Genomic DNA, 12,617 nt, shown 5'->3' with positions numbered 1-12,617 from the left:
GTTAGTCTTCAAGCCTCAGACACTACGCAGGCACCCACCTGGGCCCATCCCTACACGGCCCATGATCTACCCCAGACATGACCTCATTCATTCTCTTTCAAATGAAGGCAGGCCCTCCAATACCCAGTGAAAGCAAGGGAGCAGGAGTGAGCCAGGAGGCTGAAAGAAGCTAGATGTGTAAGCCCTAACCCTGCTCCCTCAGCCAGGAAAGGGCAGTCAGCTCTACCCCATGGACAGCCCCACCTCCTGGCAGGATTAATTCTCAGTAAGCCTTGCATTCTCATCAAGGATTCCCAGGAGTGTTGTCCATTTGGAACCAGTAGCCAGGGATTCAGGCATAGCAGGGACACAGGAACACGAATACACAAACACACATATACATACACATACACACACACACACACACACACACACAAGACCCCGAGTCTTCCTAGGCCTGCTGCCCCCTGCTTTCACCCACAGGTCTGGACTCTGTAGCTGGAGGAAGGTGTACTCAGATGGGGAGTTAGAAGGAGGCAGAGTCAAGGGGCTGAACTGCTCCTGGCAGGCACAGGTGTGGGGCAAGGACAAAAGAAGCTACGCAGAGCTCAGGCCAAGCTCAGGAATGTGGCAGGTGGGGCAGCTGGTGCCCTGGCAGGGCCCGCGTGGGCAGGCAGCTCAGCCCGTGCCCACCCCAGGGCTGGCGCCCAGTCCTGCTCACACCCTTTCCCGTGGGCTGGGGAACACAGGTTCAGAAATTCCCACGATTCCCAGCAGCCAGAGTGGCCCAGCCCATCTCCTTAGTGAAAGGTGGCTCCACAGCAGGGCACTCAGAAGGGGCAGAGCTTCAGTGGTACAAAAAACATTAAAATCAACTTGGAGCCCCCATCATCTTCACTCACTGGAGAGAAGAGGAAGGGAGGGGCCCCTAGAACTCCATTTGGCTCAGGACTCAATTAGGCCACACTCCTCCCCAGCTTGCCGGGTGCACCAAGACCCCAGGGGCCCCTGTCCACCTGCAGAGGGTGTCTGCCAACACCTCTATCAAGCCTCCTGAGTGAACAGGGGCCTCCCTGGGAAACAAAGCAGAGTTCATTGCCTGATCAGGACTGACATGGATTATTTTCTGGGGTGAGGTGTCAAGGGGAAAAAGGACAGGGGGATGGTTAAAAGCTGGTTATTTGGTCCATCCTCTGTTGCAAAAATTCCACCGTTGCCTATAGCGATAGGAGGGTCTCAGTGGGCAGTCAGGGGCCAAGAGCAGTGTCAAATCTCCAGGATGGCAGGGCACGGAATGAGGGAGACCAGGTGTCCCTCTCCCCCCAAGCTCATGGCCAGACCAGGGGAGATAAGGCAACTCCCACCCTGCCCATTCATGAGAAATAAAACTCTGGCATAGAGTGGGAGAAAGGCCGACAAGGAGGGAGACATGGAGCAACGTGATGCCCCCAAAGCCACAAGTTCACAGTACTACCCTGCAGCTTATCTGTCCCTCAAAAAACTCCCTTGGAATTCCTGGGGAGTCAGGTGTCCCTTTGAGGGCCTCTCAGGAACCTGGACTCCAGTACCACCAGGTAGCCTTCTCCCCAGTCCTGAGCACTGTGGTCTGGGGTACCCTCCCCAGGTCCCAGATGGTCAGGCAAGAGGTCTGAACCAAACCCTGTGAACCTGACATTGCCTGGAATCTGAGATCTGTTGCAAAGATCTCATCAGAAAGCTGCAAACCCATGCGTCCCGTCCCAAGGCTCAAAAGACTTCTCATCTTGCCCCCTCCCGACGGTGACCATGGCAGATCACAGTTCCCCGACGCCCAAGAGCTTTTACCACCTTGTGCCTCCCCCAGGCTGGGGCGCCAGAAGCCTGGGGTTACCAGAGCCAGGAAGGGTAGCCGACTTGGGATGTCCAGGCCCCAAACTAAGGGGAGGGGGAGAGAACAGGAAAGGAAAAAAGGCACCAGGCTGACAAATTCATTTTTGCAATCGGCCCATTTCTGTTTGTCTGCTCAGACGCAGCTCCAGGCATCTGCACAAGCCAGATGGAGGAGGCTGCTATTTCTAGAAAAAAAAAGGGGGGGGGGATGAGAGGGGAGGGAGGGAGGAGGTGGAGGCAGAGGGCAGAAGACCAGGGTCTGTCTGCCCTAAAACCTCAGGCAGACCCATACCCCCTCTCCAGCACTACCAGACAGGGTCCCCATTCAAAAAAGGACTGGGGGGGGGGGGTGCCTGGGGTGAGGTGGGGTAGGGGAGAAGAAAGGCAGAGAAAGTTTAATTAGCCCAAGTCGACTACAATAGGCCCCCTCATGGGCCGCATCAGGTTTTCATTCATGAGCAAGCGACAGTGCTCCAAAAATGCCAAGAACCGCCCCCCCCAGCAGTCTCTCCCCCACCCCCCCCAACAGGAGCGCGTCCTCTAGCAGGCTGGCTGAGCCCGATGCTGTGTTCCAGACATCCCTCCTCAAAGGGATGTGAGTAGGAAGAATTCATTATTAAAGAGCAGCTGGTACTTCGGCACCGACTGCACACTCCCCCCGCTCCGAGAGCCGATCCCCCTCCCCCTTTATGCAGAAACACAAACTACACCCCCCCCCATCCCCAGGCCCCATTTCTAAACACACAGCTAGGATGCCACCCCTAGGGAAGGGAAAGCAAACCTTTGTCTCTCCAGCTACTTGAAGTGGGTGGGGCATGTGATACTGCTGCCCCGCACCCCCATTACTCAGTCGGGCTACTCTGGCTACTTGGGGAGGCTAGACCAGGAGGCTAGACAGGGGAGGAAGGGAAGGCTGGCACGCAGCTAACATGGCCTCCATCCTTGCCCTCAAGTAACTTGCACCCCGTGTCTGTATCTCAGGCCCCTGGTCTCCAGACAGGACAGAGTGGGGATACTGGGGGCCCACCCCTCTAACTCGGAAAGACCCCTACCAGATTTAACAGCAAGAGGAGACAGAGCAAAGAGAGGATTCAAAAGAGGCAGGGGGCAAACTAAGATCTCCCAAGCTTTGTGTTTAGGAGGGAGAGGGAAGGAGACTGGAATGAAGAAGCAGGCGGCCCCCAACATGGCTCACCCACCATCCACAGCCCAGCCCAGCCCAGCGCAGCAGCTCAACTTATCCCCCTTCATCTCAGGGACCCTGGTGCCTGGAACTCAGACTGAGGACCCTCTCTGCCTTCGTCCTCTGAACCTGAAGGGGCCCAGGGCGAGACCCAGTCCCCGGCACCGGTCCTGCAGAGCAGTCTGGGTCAGGAGCCCCTCTGGCCAAGACCCCTGGATCTCCCAACCTCTGTCTCCTTTTGTTCCTCCGACCTGGCACCATCCTCCCCTCCCAGGTAAACCCAAGCATCGCCATCATCACCCCCAATCACCAAAACTAATCCCAGGTCCCAGAAGCACAGTGGTCACCATCAGAGTGGTGGGTCTCTTGAGCACCCCCTCAAAAGTAACTGCAGCTGCTACCCTTCCTCTCTGGGGACACACCTAGTTTCAGAAGGCCAACAGTGGGGGGATCAGGTGGTCACCTCTTCCCCCGAATGGGGCACCCCCACTTTCCTCTCTTCTCCCCCCTCCCCAACAACCAGCCTCCCCAATTAATTACTTATCACTCAGACAGCTCCTCATCTCCTCCCCCACCCCCCGGGGCCCCAGAGGAGGGTGGGGTAGGGAAGCAGCCTCCCTCAAGTTAAAAGGCACAAGCAGTGTCCCTGCCTTTATGAGATACAGACCCAGGATTAAAAATGGGGGGCATCCACCCCAGACAGGAAGGAGGGGAGCCTTCATCTCTCCTTGGCTCCAGGGTGTCAGACAGAGAAGAGGGTGGGAACGCAGTAACGCCTCACCGGCGAGGGGGTGAGAATAAATGGGGGAGAGAAGTAAGGTGGGCCCGGAGGCCCCCTCCTCACGCACGTAAGTCAAGGACACAAAATCGAGGATGCGTTCCTAGGTTTGGGTGGAAGCGCTGTGGGGTGGGCAGCGCCCCTCACCTCAGAGGACCAAGAAAGGAGTTGTCCAGCGAAGAGGGGTCTGCATAGAATCCGGGTGCAGGGCTCGAATCGCTCTGCAACGCAACAAGCGCCGCCAGGGAAGGGACACAGCGGGCAGCCTCCGCCGGTCCCCGGGCCGTTTGCGGGTGCGGGTCGCGGGCAGGCGGGCCCCTCCCTCACCTGCAGGGAACGCGCCCCTGCACGGGAGGGGCGTGCGCCATCACCCCGAGGCCCGGCTCCCCGGCTGGCGCGGCTCCCGGGGGGCGCCGGCGGGCACCGGGCGCCGGGAGGAAGGAAGGGGGGCGCGGAGCGCGGCGCGCGCGGGGAGCCCGCGGGCAGCGACGGCAGGAGGAGGGGGGCGCCGCCTGGCGTCGCGGGGTCCCGGGGGAGAGGGGGTCTGGGGTGGTGCGGCGCGCTCACCCCCTGCGGCTCGAGCTCCGGCTTCGCGGGCGGCGGCGGCAGCAGCGGCGGCGGCAGCAGCGGCAGCGCCTCCTCGACGGCTCCTCCATCTTTGCGGCGGCTCCTCCGGCTCCGCTCGCCGCCGCCACCAACAACAACATTTGGAGACGTCACTCCCGTCACGTGACCCGACCCAGAGCTAAAAATAGACCCAGACCCCCCCTCCCCTCCAGCTTCAGCCACCACCAACTCCTCCCCTCCCTCTCGGCCCTCCCCGCCGGGCGGGGCCAGCGGCGCCACCGTGACAGCTTCTTAAAGGGCCGGCACCCAGCAAAGGGTTGGGCCGGGGAGGGGGTGGCAGGCGAGGGATCAGGGCCCGGCCAGTGGCGGTGGAAGGAGCGTCCCGGGGGACCCGGTCTGGCTGCTGCGCCCCGGCCTTTGGGACGCTCCACTTTCCTCCCTGCGCTTCCTCGACTTCCTATTCAAACCGTGGATGGTGCAATCGTTGCCTGCTTAAGCTTCTCCCTAACACGTCCTCCTGCGGTGGGGGAGGGCAACTGGGGATGGACTCCTAAGGCCTGGGAGGGCCGCGGAGGCCCCATCTAGGGGGCTAGGCTGGGGGCGGATGACTGGGACGAGGTCCCGAACCCACCAGAAGCGACCGCACACGTTGCATCCTTGCCAGGGAAAGAAAGGACTGGGATAGGCCAGAGAGCATGGCTGTAACAGTTCAAGGCCTTCCAAAGGAAGACTTCCGGTTCCTGACTTTGATGCCATCCTCCTCTACAACTCCCCTTAGGACCCAGTATGAAGCTATGTGATTGAACCTAGACAGTTTGTCAAAGACCCAGTCGTTTCACTAACAAAAATTTATTCTAAGGAAATAAGCATTGTGTTCAAAAATAAGTGTAGACGGAAAGAGATTGTTTATATTGATGTGAAAAGTTGGAAGCAAACTAAATAGTCATCAGTAGGGAACTGGCAAATAAACGAGTGTACATTCACTTAGCAGAATACCATCCAGACATTAAAAATTATGTATGACTATTTTGACCTGAAAGATGCTCATGGTTCGTTTTCTTGACAATCGAGAATCAGGTATTACAGAATTGTTCCATTATTATAAACAACTACAAACTAGATCCATGTGTCTGAATGCATATGTATATTAAAAAGCCTAAAAAGATGTACACCAAAATATTTACCTTTTGCTTTCTTCATCTTTTTCTGCATATCTGAAATTTTGCAACAATCATGTATTACTTAATCAGAAAAAGTAAATGACATAAATAAATGTTTCCGTAATGAATGATAAAGGTCCTTTTTACAAAGTATCTCATGAATCAGTCCACTCTGGCCAATCCCTATCCCCACCACATGGTCTAAACCAAATCATCCCTTGCCTGAGATACTAGCTGCCTTGGTGACAGGTCCACTCCTGCCTCCATCCCAACATCCTTCCAAAGCCAGAGTGACCCTTTTGGAACACAAATCTAATAGGCGGAGGGCTTAAAGCCTTTCCAATTTTGTCACCGAGATCTGTATCTGGACCAGAAAAGTGGTTTCCCAACTTTAGGGTACTCACAAATTACCTTTTTCAGCAGAGATGGGGCCCACAAATATTCATTTTTAATAAGTACCCCAGGGAATTTTGCTGCAGCCAATCCTTCCTTCATACTTGGAAAAAAGCAAACAAAAAATGTAGAAGCTTCTGTGTGATCTGGTCCCTGCCCACCTCACCTCTCTTCCTTTAGCTGGCTTTCTCTTTTGTCCTGGAACTGTGTGTCCCTTGCTCCTAAGGGCCTTTGCACGGGCTGGTTTTGTTGTTGTTGTTGTTGTTGTTGTTATTCTAGAATGCTCCCCTCCCCTTCTTCCCTTTACCTGGCTAACTCTTACTCATCCATAGAACTCAATTAAATATCACTTCCTGAAAGTGGCCTTCCTTGGTTCTTTAGCTAAATTAATTCCCCTTATTATATATATTTTAACTGACCCTGATAATAACTTATAAATATGCACCTATTTGTGGCATTATAGGTTCAGTGTCTGTGTATTCCTCTGAACTGCGAACTTCTTGAGTGCAGAAACCACACATCTCCTCCCAGCACAGTGCCTGGAACAATAGCAGAAAGACTTCATGACTATTTGTTGAGTGAAATGAATGAGTATTAAAAGATTAAGTCGGGAAAAAAAAAAAAAAAAAGATTAAGTCGGGGTGCCTGGCTGGCTCAGTGGGTTGGGTGTCTCCCTTTGGCTCCTGTTGTGATCCCAGGGTCCTGGGAAGGAGCCCTGCATTGGGCTTCCTGCTCCACAAGGAGCCTGCTTCTCCCTCTTCCTCCTCCCCCCTGCTCATTCTCTGTCTCGGTCTCTCTCTCAAATAAAAAAATAAAAATCCTTTTGTTTTTTTAAAGATTAACTCAAAGTGAGTACTTTCTGACTAAACAATGGACTCTAAGCAGAAAGACCACCCCCACAGAGTCATCCCAAGTCACTTTAAAACAGAGATCCTCTTGCCTTCACCCCATAATGATGGCACCACCCATTTGCTTTTACTCTTGGTCAACTTTATGTTGTACCTAGGGCGGTTGGGTTGGGATTTTGCTTTCTCGGTGCTTGTTTTGCCTCCCCAAACAGCATATGAGCCACTTGAGAAAAGAGATAAGATCACATTTCCTTTTGCCTTTCCAGCACCTAGCACATCACCTTGCACATCACCTTGCACGTAGCAGGTACTCAGACAAGATCCTACAGACTCTGGAATTTCTTCTCTCAAGATCTCAGAAACTGGGGAAAGAATCCCCCACAATGGGATGATAGATGCCAATCACTGTCATGGAGAACCTTGGCTAGGCACTTCCCATTCCACAGATGAGGAGACTGAGGCTCAGAGAAGCTAAATAACTTGCCCAAACTCACTGGGATTCAAACTCAGGTCTGTCTCCCAAACACAAGGGACAGGGCCTGAAGGGGCTGGGCTCCCAGTCCTCTAGCCCTGTCCTCCAGAGGTCCCTGAGATTATTACCTCAGTCCCCCAGGGGCCAAATGCCCCAGAAGTTATAAGAATTCACCATGTGGGGGGACACTTGGGTAGTTCAGTGGTTGGGCATCTGCCTTTGGCTCAGGGTGTGATCCTGGATTCCGGGGATCGAGTCCCACATCGAGCTTCTTGCATGGAGCCTGCTTCTTCCCCCTCTGCCTGTGTCTCTGCCTCTCCTCCTGTGTCTCTCATGAATAAATAAATAAAATCTTAAAAAAAAAAAGAATTCACCATATGGGGCCTGATGAGCCTTCAGATTTCCCTTTCTCAGGTAAGTGGGGGTTAAACAATCATTCACTCCCTCTACATATGTTTTCAAGTACCTGTGGTAGGTATTGGGGATACAGAAATGAATTGCCTTTAAGGAACTTAGAGTTCCTCACAGAGTAAAATTGTCTTTTGTTTTGAGTTATAGGCCCTTGCTAGGACCATTCACCATGGAAACAAGGATCATGGGGCTGTCTTGTTAAACACTGCCTCAGTTTCCCAATGTAGAGTAAACCTGCAGATAGAACCTAGTAGCTGATTAGGTAACTTCTGCCCCAAGATCCAATAGTGAATTTGGCCTCTAATTTTGGAGGAGAGCTGGCATTGAACAGCTTGATAAGTTGTCAGCACTACTGGACTTTAAGAAGAATGCATCAGGGGAGAAGACTAAGGACGCTGAGCAACATTGCTAGGGGCTCTGGGAGTTGCAACTGCTATATGGCCAGTACCTGGCACAAAAGAGAGAAGGAGCTTCCTCTGTGCTCAGTGGACACTGCTGAACTGATGGCACCTGTCGCTGCCACACTCCCTCTAGCTCACTCAGGCCTAGGCCCGCTAAAGTTAGTATTGCCTAGGGATGTCTGGCTGGCTCAGTGGGTAAAGCATGTGACTTGTGATCTCGGGGTTGTGAGTTCAAGCCCCACCCTGGGTGTAGGGATTGCTTAAAAATAAAGCCTTTTAAAAAATTAAAAATTAAAAAAATAAAATTAGCACTGCCTGCCGAACAGACAACGCACCCAGTTCAAATGTGCCCTCTCTTACACACTCTGACCCAGAATTTCTTAAACAGCAGAAATCCTCAGATCCATGGACAGGATTCCAGAGGCTCTGGCCAGAGTGGTGGAGCCTATAGTTCCAACCTCTGGTGGAGCAACACTTACATGGTCCTGCTGGCCTCCAAAGAGTACCTGGGGGTGAAAATAGTCCAGTTATGCCTAAATATAGCCTCAGGCAGAAAAGACTATGGAAGAAGAAAAACTGAGCTGATAAGCCCAAGCAATAAGCATTTACTACATATTTATCAAAGGAAATATGCATTCTTTAAGTCTTTTATCAATTACCAAGGGTGATTTGTACACATGGTATCTTGTTTCTGTTCTATCCAGCAAGAACTTACTGAGCATGTTGAAATGTTAGGAGGTCAACACAACACAAGGTACTGTGGAGACTGCAAATAAAAGAGAAGAAGAAGAAGAAGAAGAAGAAGAAGAAGAAGAAGAAGAAGAAGAAGAAGAAGAAGAAACAAAAATAAACAGGATAGGAAGTGGGACAACCTGGGTTCTAGGATCAGCTTTATCCTGCTATGTTGTTGGATGAGTCATTGAGTCATTTTCCCTCTGGACCTTGGTGTCCTTATCTGAGAAACAAGGCTTGGACTTCTGTTCTCTGAGGTCTCTTTCAGTTCTGACATTCTGTGAATTCCAAATTAGATGTGATGGCAGATGTGACCACATCCAGCATAGTGCTGGACTTCAAAGTTTGGGCTGGACCTTCATTCCTTGAGATGCTTTAAGGTCCAGTCCTGCCCCTGGGCTGTTTACAATATGTTCCAAGAGCCAGAAGAGGGTTTATTTCAGGGCAAACAATTCATATGCCCAGAGGCACAAAGCGAAGGCCATCACTGAGGGCTGAGATACTCAGAGTATAATGAAAACTGCCCCCAGGATGCCTGAGTTAGGCTCAGGTCGCCCTGTGTGACCCTGAATAAGTCCTTTCCTCTCTCTGGGCCTCTGTTTCTTTACCTGTAGGATGAGAAGGTTGGACTGGATTTTCTTCCTTCTAGCTAGAGACATTTCTGGGTGGTCCAACAAGGTAAAGTTGTGAAGGAAGGGTGGAAAAGGGGTTCCTCCTTGCTTCCCTTCCTCCCTTCTTTCTAGAGTCCTCTTTGGGCTTAGGGCTAAAGGGAGCTGGTCTCAGGTCAGCATCCAACAAGAATCATCTTGACTGAGATGTTTGGGGGAAGAGTGACAGACAGGTATCTAGCAAGCTACCATTCTTCTACTGGTTTCCTCATCTGTAAAATGGTATGTTTGGATGGATAACTTTTTTTTTTTTTTTTAGATTTATTGATTTTATTAAAGAGAGAGAGCTTGAGTAGAAGGTGCAGAAGGAGAGGGAGCGAGGGAATCCCAAGCAGACTCTTTGCAGAGCCCGACACAGGGCTCAATCCCATGACCCCGAGATCATGACCTAAGCCGAAACCAAGAATCAGACACCCAACCAACTGTGCTACCCAGGCACCCCTGGATGGATAACTTCTGAGGTTTTTTTCTAGCTCTGCAAGCCAACAATTCTAGAGTTGTAGCTCAAAAAACCAAAACCCAAACCAAGAAGGCCTGGCTGGAGGCGAGGGTCTCAGTCATCCACTTGAGTGTTACCTGCCCTCCAACACCTCTGTCCCTTCCTAGGCTTCCCAGTTCCTGCCTTCCAGGATCAGAGATTGGGAACACATCCCTGTCTCTACACTCAGCAATGACCAATCCTTGGGAAAACCAGAATCATGGCTCATAGAATAAGCTATGAATTAATTTAAAAACAGACTGTTCTAGGTACAGCTACCATCATTTGTCATAGCTCATTTAAAAAGATACATACGCACATACACACTAATACATATTTACAGAGAAAGCGCAGAGAAAAGCTGCCAGTTTTCTGATCTGTAGGTCCCAGGTCCCACAACCACCAAGAGCGTCTCATAGCAGCAAGTACCTGCTAAAGAGCAGCAGGTGACCAGAAGGCCTAGGACAGAGGACAATGCTTCTTAGCCTAAATCTCCCCCAGGAGCCTGGAGTGTTTCATATAGAACCTTCTTACTGCGCTAGCAGCAAGAAGAGCAGGAGGTCTAGGGGGATGACTGAAAAGGAAGCTTATCCTCTCCCCCGCATCCCTGCTAGGACCTGGAAGTGAGGCCCAGGATTTCCTGGACTGTACAGGGTTCCTCCCTGCCTGCTCAAGAGTCAAGGCCACATGAACACAAGAGCACAAGTGACAGCTGTGGCTGGTCACGTCCCACATGTCTGCAGGTTCCTCCACAGTGTCTTCTCTGGGCAGAGCATGCCTGCGGGGAGGGAACAGAGGATGCAAGATCTAAGTGTGCCTGCCCACTCAGAATTTATGATCCTTTGGGGATGCCTGGGTGGCTCAGTGGTTGAGCAACTGCCTTCGGCTCAGGGCATGATCCTGGAGTCCTGGGATTGAGGCCCACATCAGGCTCCCTGCATGGAGCCTGCTCCTCCTTCTGCCTATGTCTCTGCCTCTCTCTCTCTGTGTCTCTCGTGAATAAATAAATAAAATCTTAAAAAAAAAAAAAAAAGAATTTATGATCCTTTGGAAAAAAACAGAGCCCCCCCAAAGCAAGATGGGGCAGTGGAGAAGGAGGGAGCCTGGGCCTATAGAAGCTCAGGCAAATCATTTGCCCTTTCTGAGCTTCAGTTTCCCCTCTGTGATTAAAGGATTGAATCCTCTAATTCAGGAAGGCCCTCTTGGCCCTGAAGTCATGAAACAATAGAGAACAAGACATAGTGGACTTACCTGCAACATGGAAGGACATGGACTGTAGCCACTCAAAAACTGGCCTAATTGCCCTCTCTCCAGCAAGTAGTTCTTCAGGTGACATACATTTTGCCCCCCTTTCTTTGTACATTTATGGAGCAATGTCCTTTTGAAAAGCCTTGTCTTGTATATCATCGTTCTCGAATACAACTCTAAAATAACTCTTCAAGGTAGATATTATGCACTTCATCTTCTATGTAAGGAGAAGCCCTGGGACATTAAGTAATCAGTAAGTGGCAGGGCCAGGGCACAATCCAGGCTCTCTGGATATAACACAGGTGAGGTCTCCCCAGCTTTGTGGGAGTCTTCAACAAATAGGCAGAGACAGCTATGTCCTCTTTCTCCAGGGAACTCCTTGAGGACCAGGACCTCCAGAGGAAGTCCTTGATTCATGTGTCTAGAAGGCATTTTCCAACACTTTTAAGCAGCAGGGTCTTTGGCACATCAGTCCTGGTCAGTAGACAGCAGCAGACAACAGACTTCACCAGTACCATTTCATTTCATCCTTTAGCCCACGAGATGGGCATTATTACTATTATCTCACTTTTAAGATGAGATTCGAGTGACTTAAACCTGCCAAAACCCACAAACCCAGTAATTAAGATACCTTCCTGGCCCAGACATCAGGAGCAGGCCCCATCACTATATTTAGCAACATCAGCACCTGGGGAGAGTCAGCATCAGGGCTCCTATGACAAGCTATGAATTTGTTTAAAAACAAAGATTAGGGGATCCCTGGGTGGCGCAGCGGTTTGGCGCCTGCCTTTGGCTCAGGGCGCGATCCTGGAGACCCGGGATCGAATCCCACATCGGGCTCCTGGTGCATGGAGCCTGCTTCTCCCTCTGCCTGTGTCTCTGCCTCTCTCTCTCTGTGACTATCATAAATAAATAAAAATTAAAAAAAAAAAAAAAACAAAGATTATTCTAGGTGCAGCATAGCCCAGGTGAGCAGGGCTCAGAGCCTGCTTGGTTTAACCACTGGATTCTACTGTCAATGAAAGGGTAAAGACCCAATCAGGACCGAAGCTCTGCCATTTACTAGCCTTGAACTTAAATATTTACTTAAACTCTTCAAATCAATTTTCTTATCCCTAAAAATGGACAACATCCTCCTCACTGAATAGCTGGGGCATGACATGGGCACTTGTGTGAAACGCTAGCTTGGGGGTCAGCAGAGGGTAAATCCCTCCCCTCCAGCTTCTGTATTACCACTCCAGAGTTCTGGGGTGGTTGAGGTGCTACTGGCCACTCCCACTCCTAGAGCAAGGTACTCACCTTCCACACCTGAAATGACTCCTGTCCCCACCTGCTCTCACCTTGCTCTTTCCAGCTCTTTGAGTTCCCCATCCTACTCTCTCAGGCTTTGTACAATTGCCCTGGGGATGGGTGGAGATGCAAGCCCAGAT

General features: G+C 51.3%; 1 protein-coding gene across 6 annotated transcripts in view; it reads right to left on the bottom strand.

The window, feature by feature from the left end:
- The window catches only part of HDAC5 (histone deacetylase 5), a 35,938-nt gene extending 31,404 nt beyond the window's left edge, over positions 1 to 4,534 (bottom strand). For 4 of the 6 annotated variants that reach the window (XM_049114014.1, XM_049114016.1, XM_049114012.1 and 1 more), the window contains exon 1: positions 3,957 to 4,090. The gene's annotated coding sequence lies outside the window, so the exon portion shown is untranslated. Of the gene's footprint in view, positions 1 to 3,956; positions 4,091 to 4,376 lie in introns of those variants that run through there. The other 2 variants (XM_025440553.3, XM_025440555.3) reach the window with 1 other exon arrangement.
- Between the last annotated feature and the right edge of the window lie 8,083 nt (positions 4,535 to 12,617).

This window comes from Canis lupus, chromosome 9, assembly GCF_003254725.2.
Source record: "Canis lupus dingo isolate Sandy chromosome 9, ASM325472v2, whole genome shotgun sequence".
Classification (NCBI taxonomy): domain Eukaryota; kingdom Metazoa; phylum Chordata; class Mammalia; order Carnivora; family Canidae; genus Canis; species Canis lupus.
The sequence above is the reverse complement of the archived record's forward strand: the minus strand, read 5'-3'. Positions and strand labels throughout refer to the sequence as shown.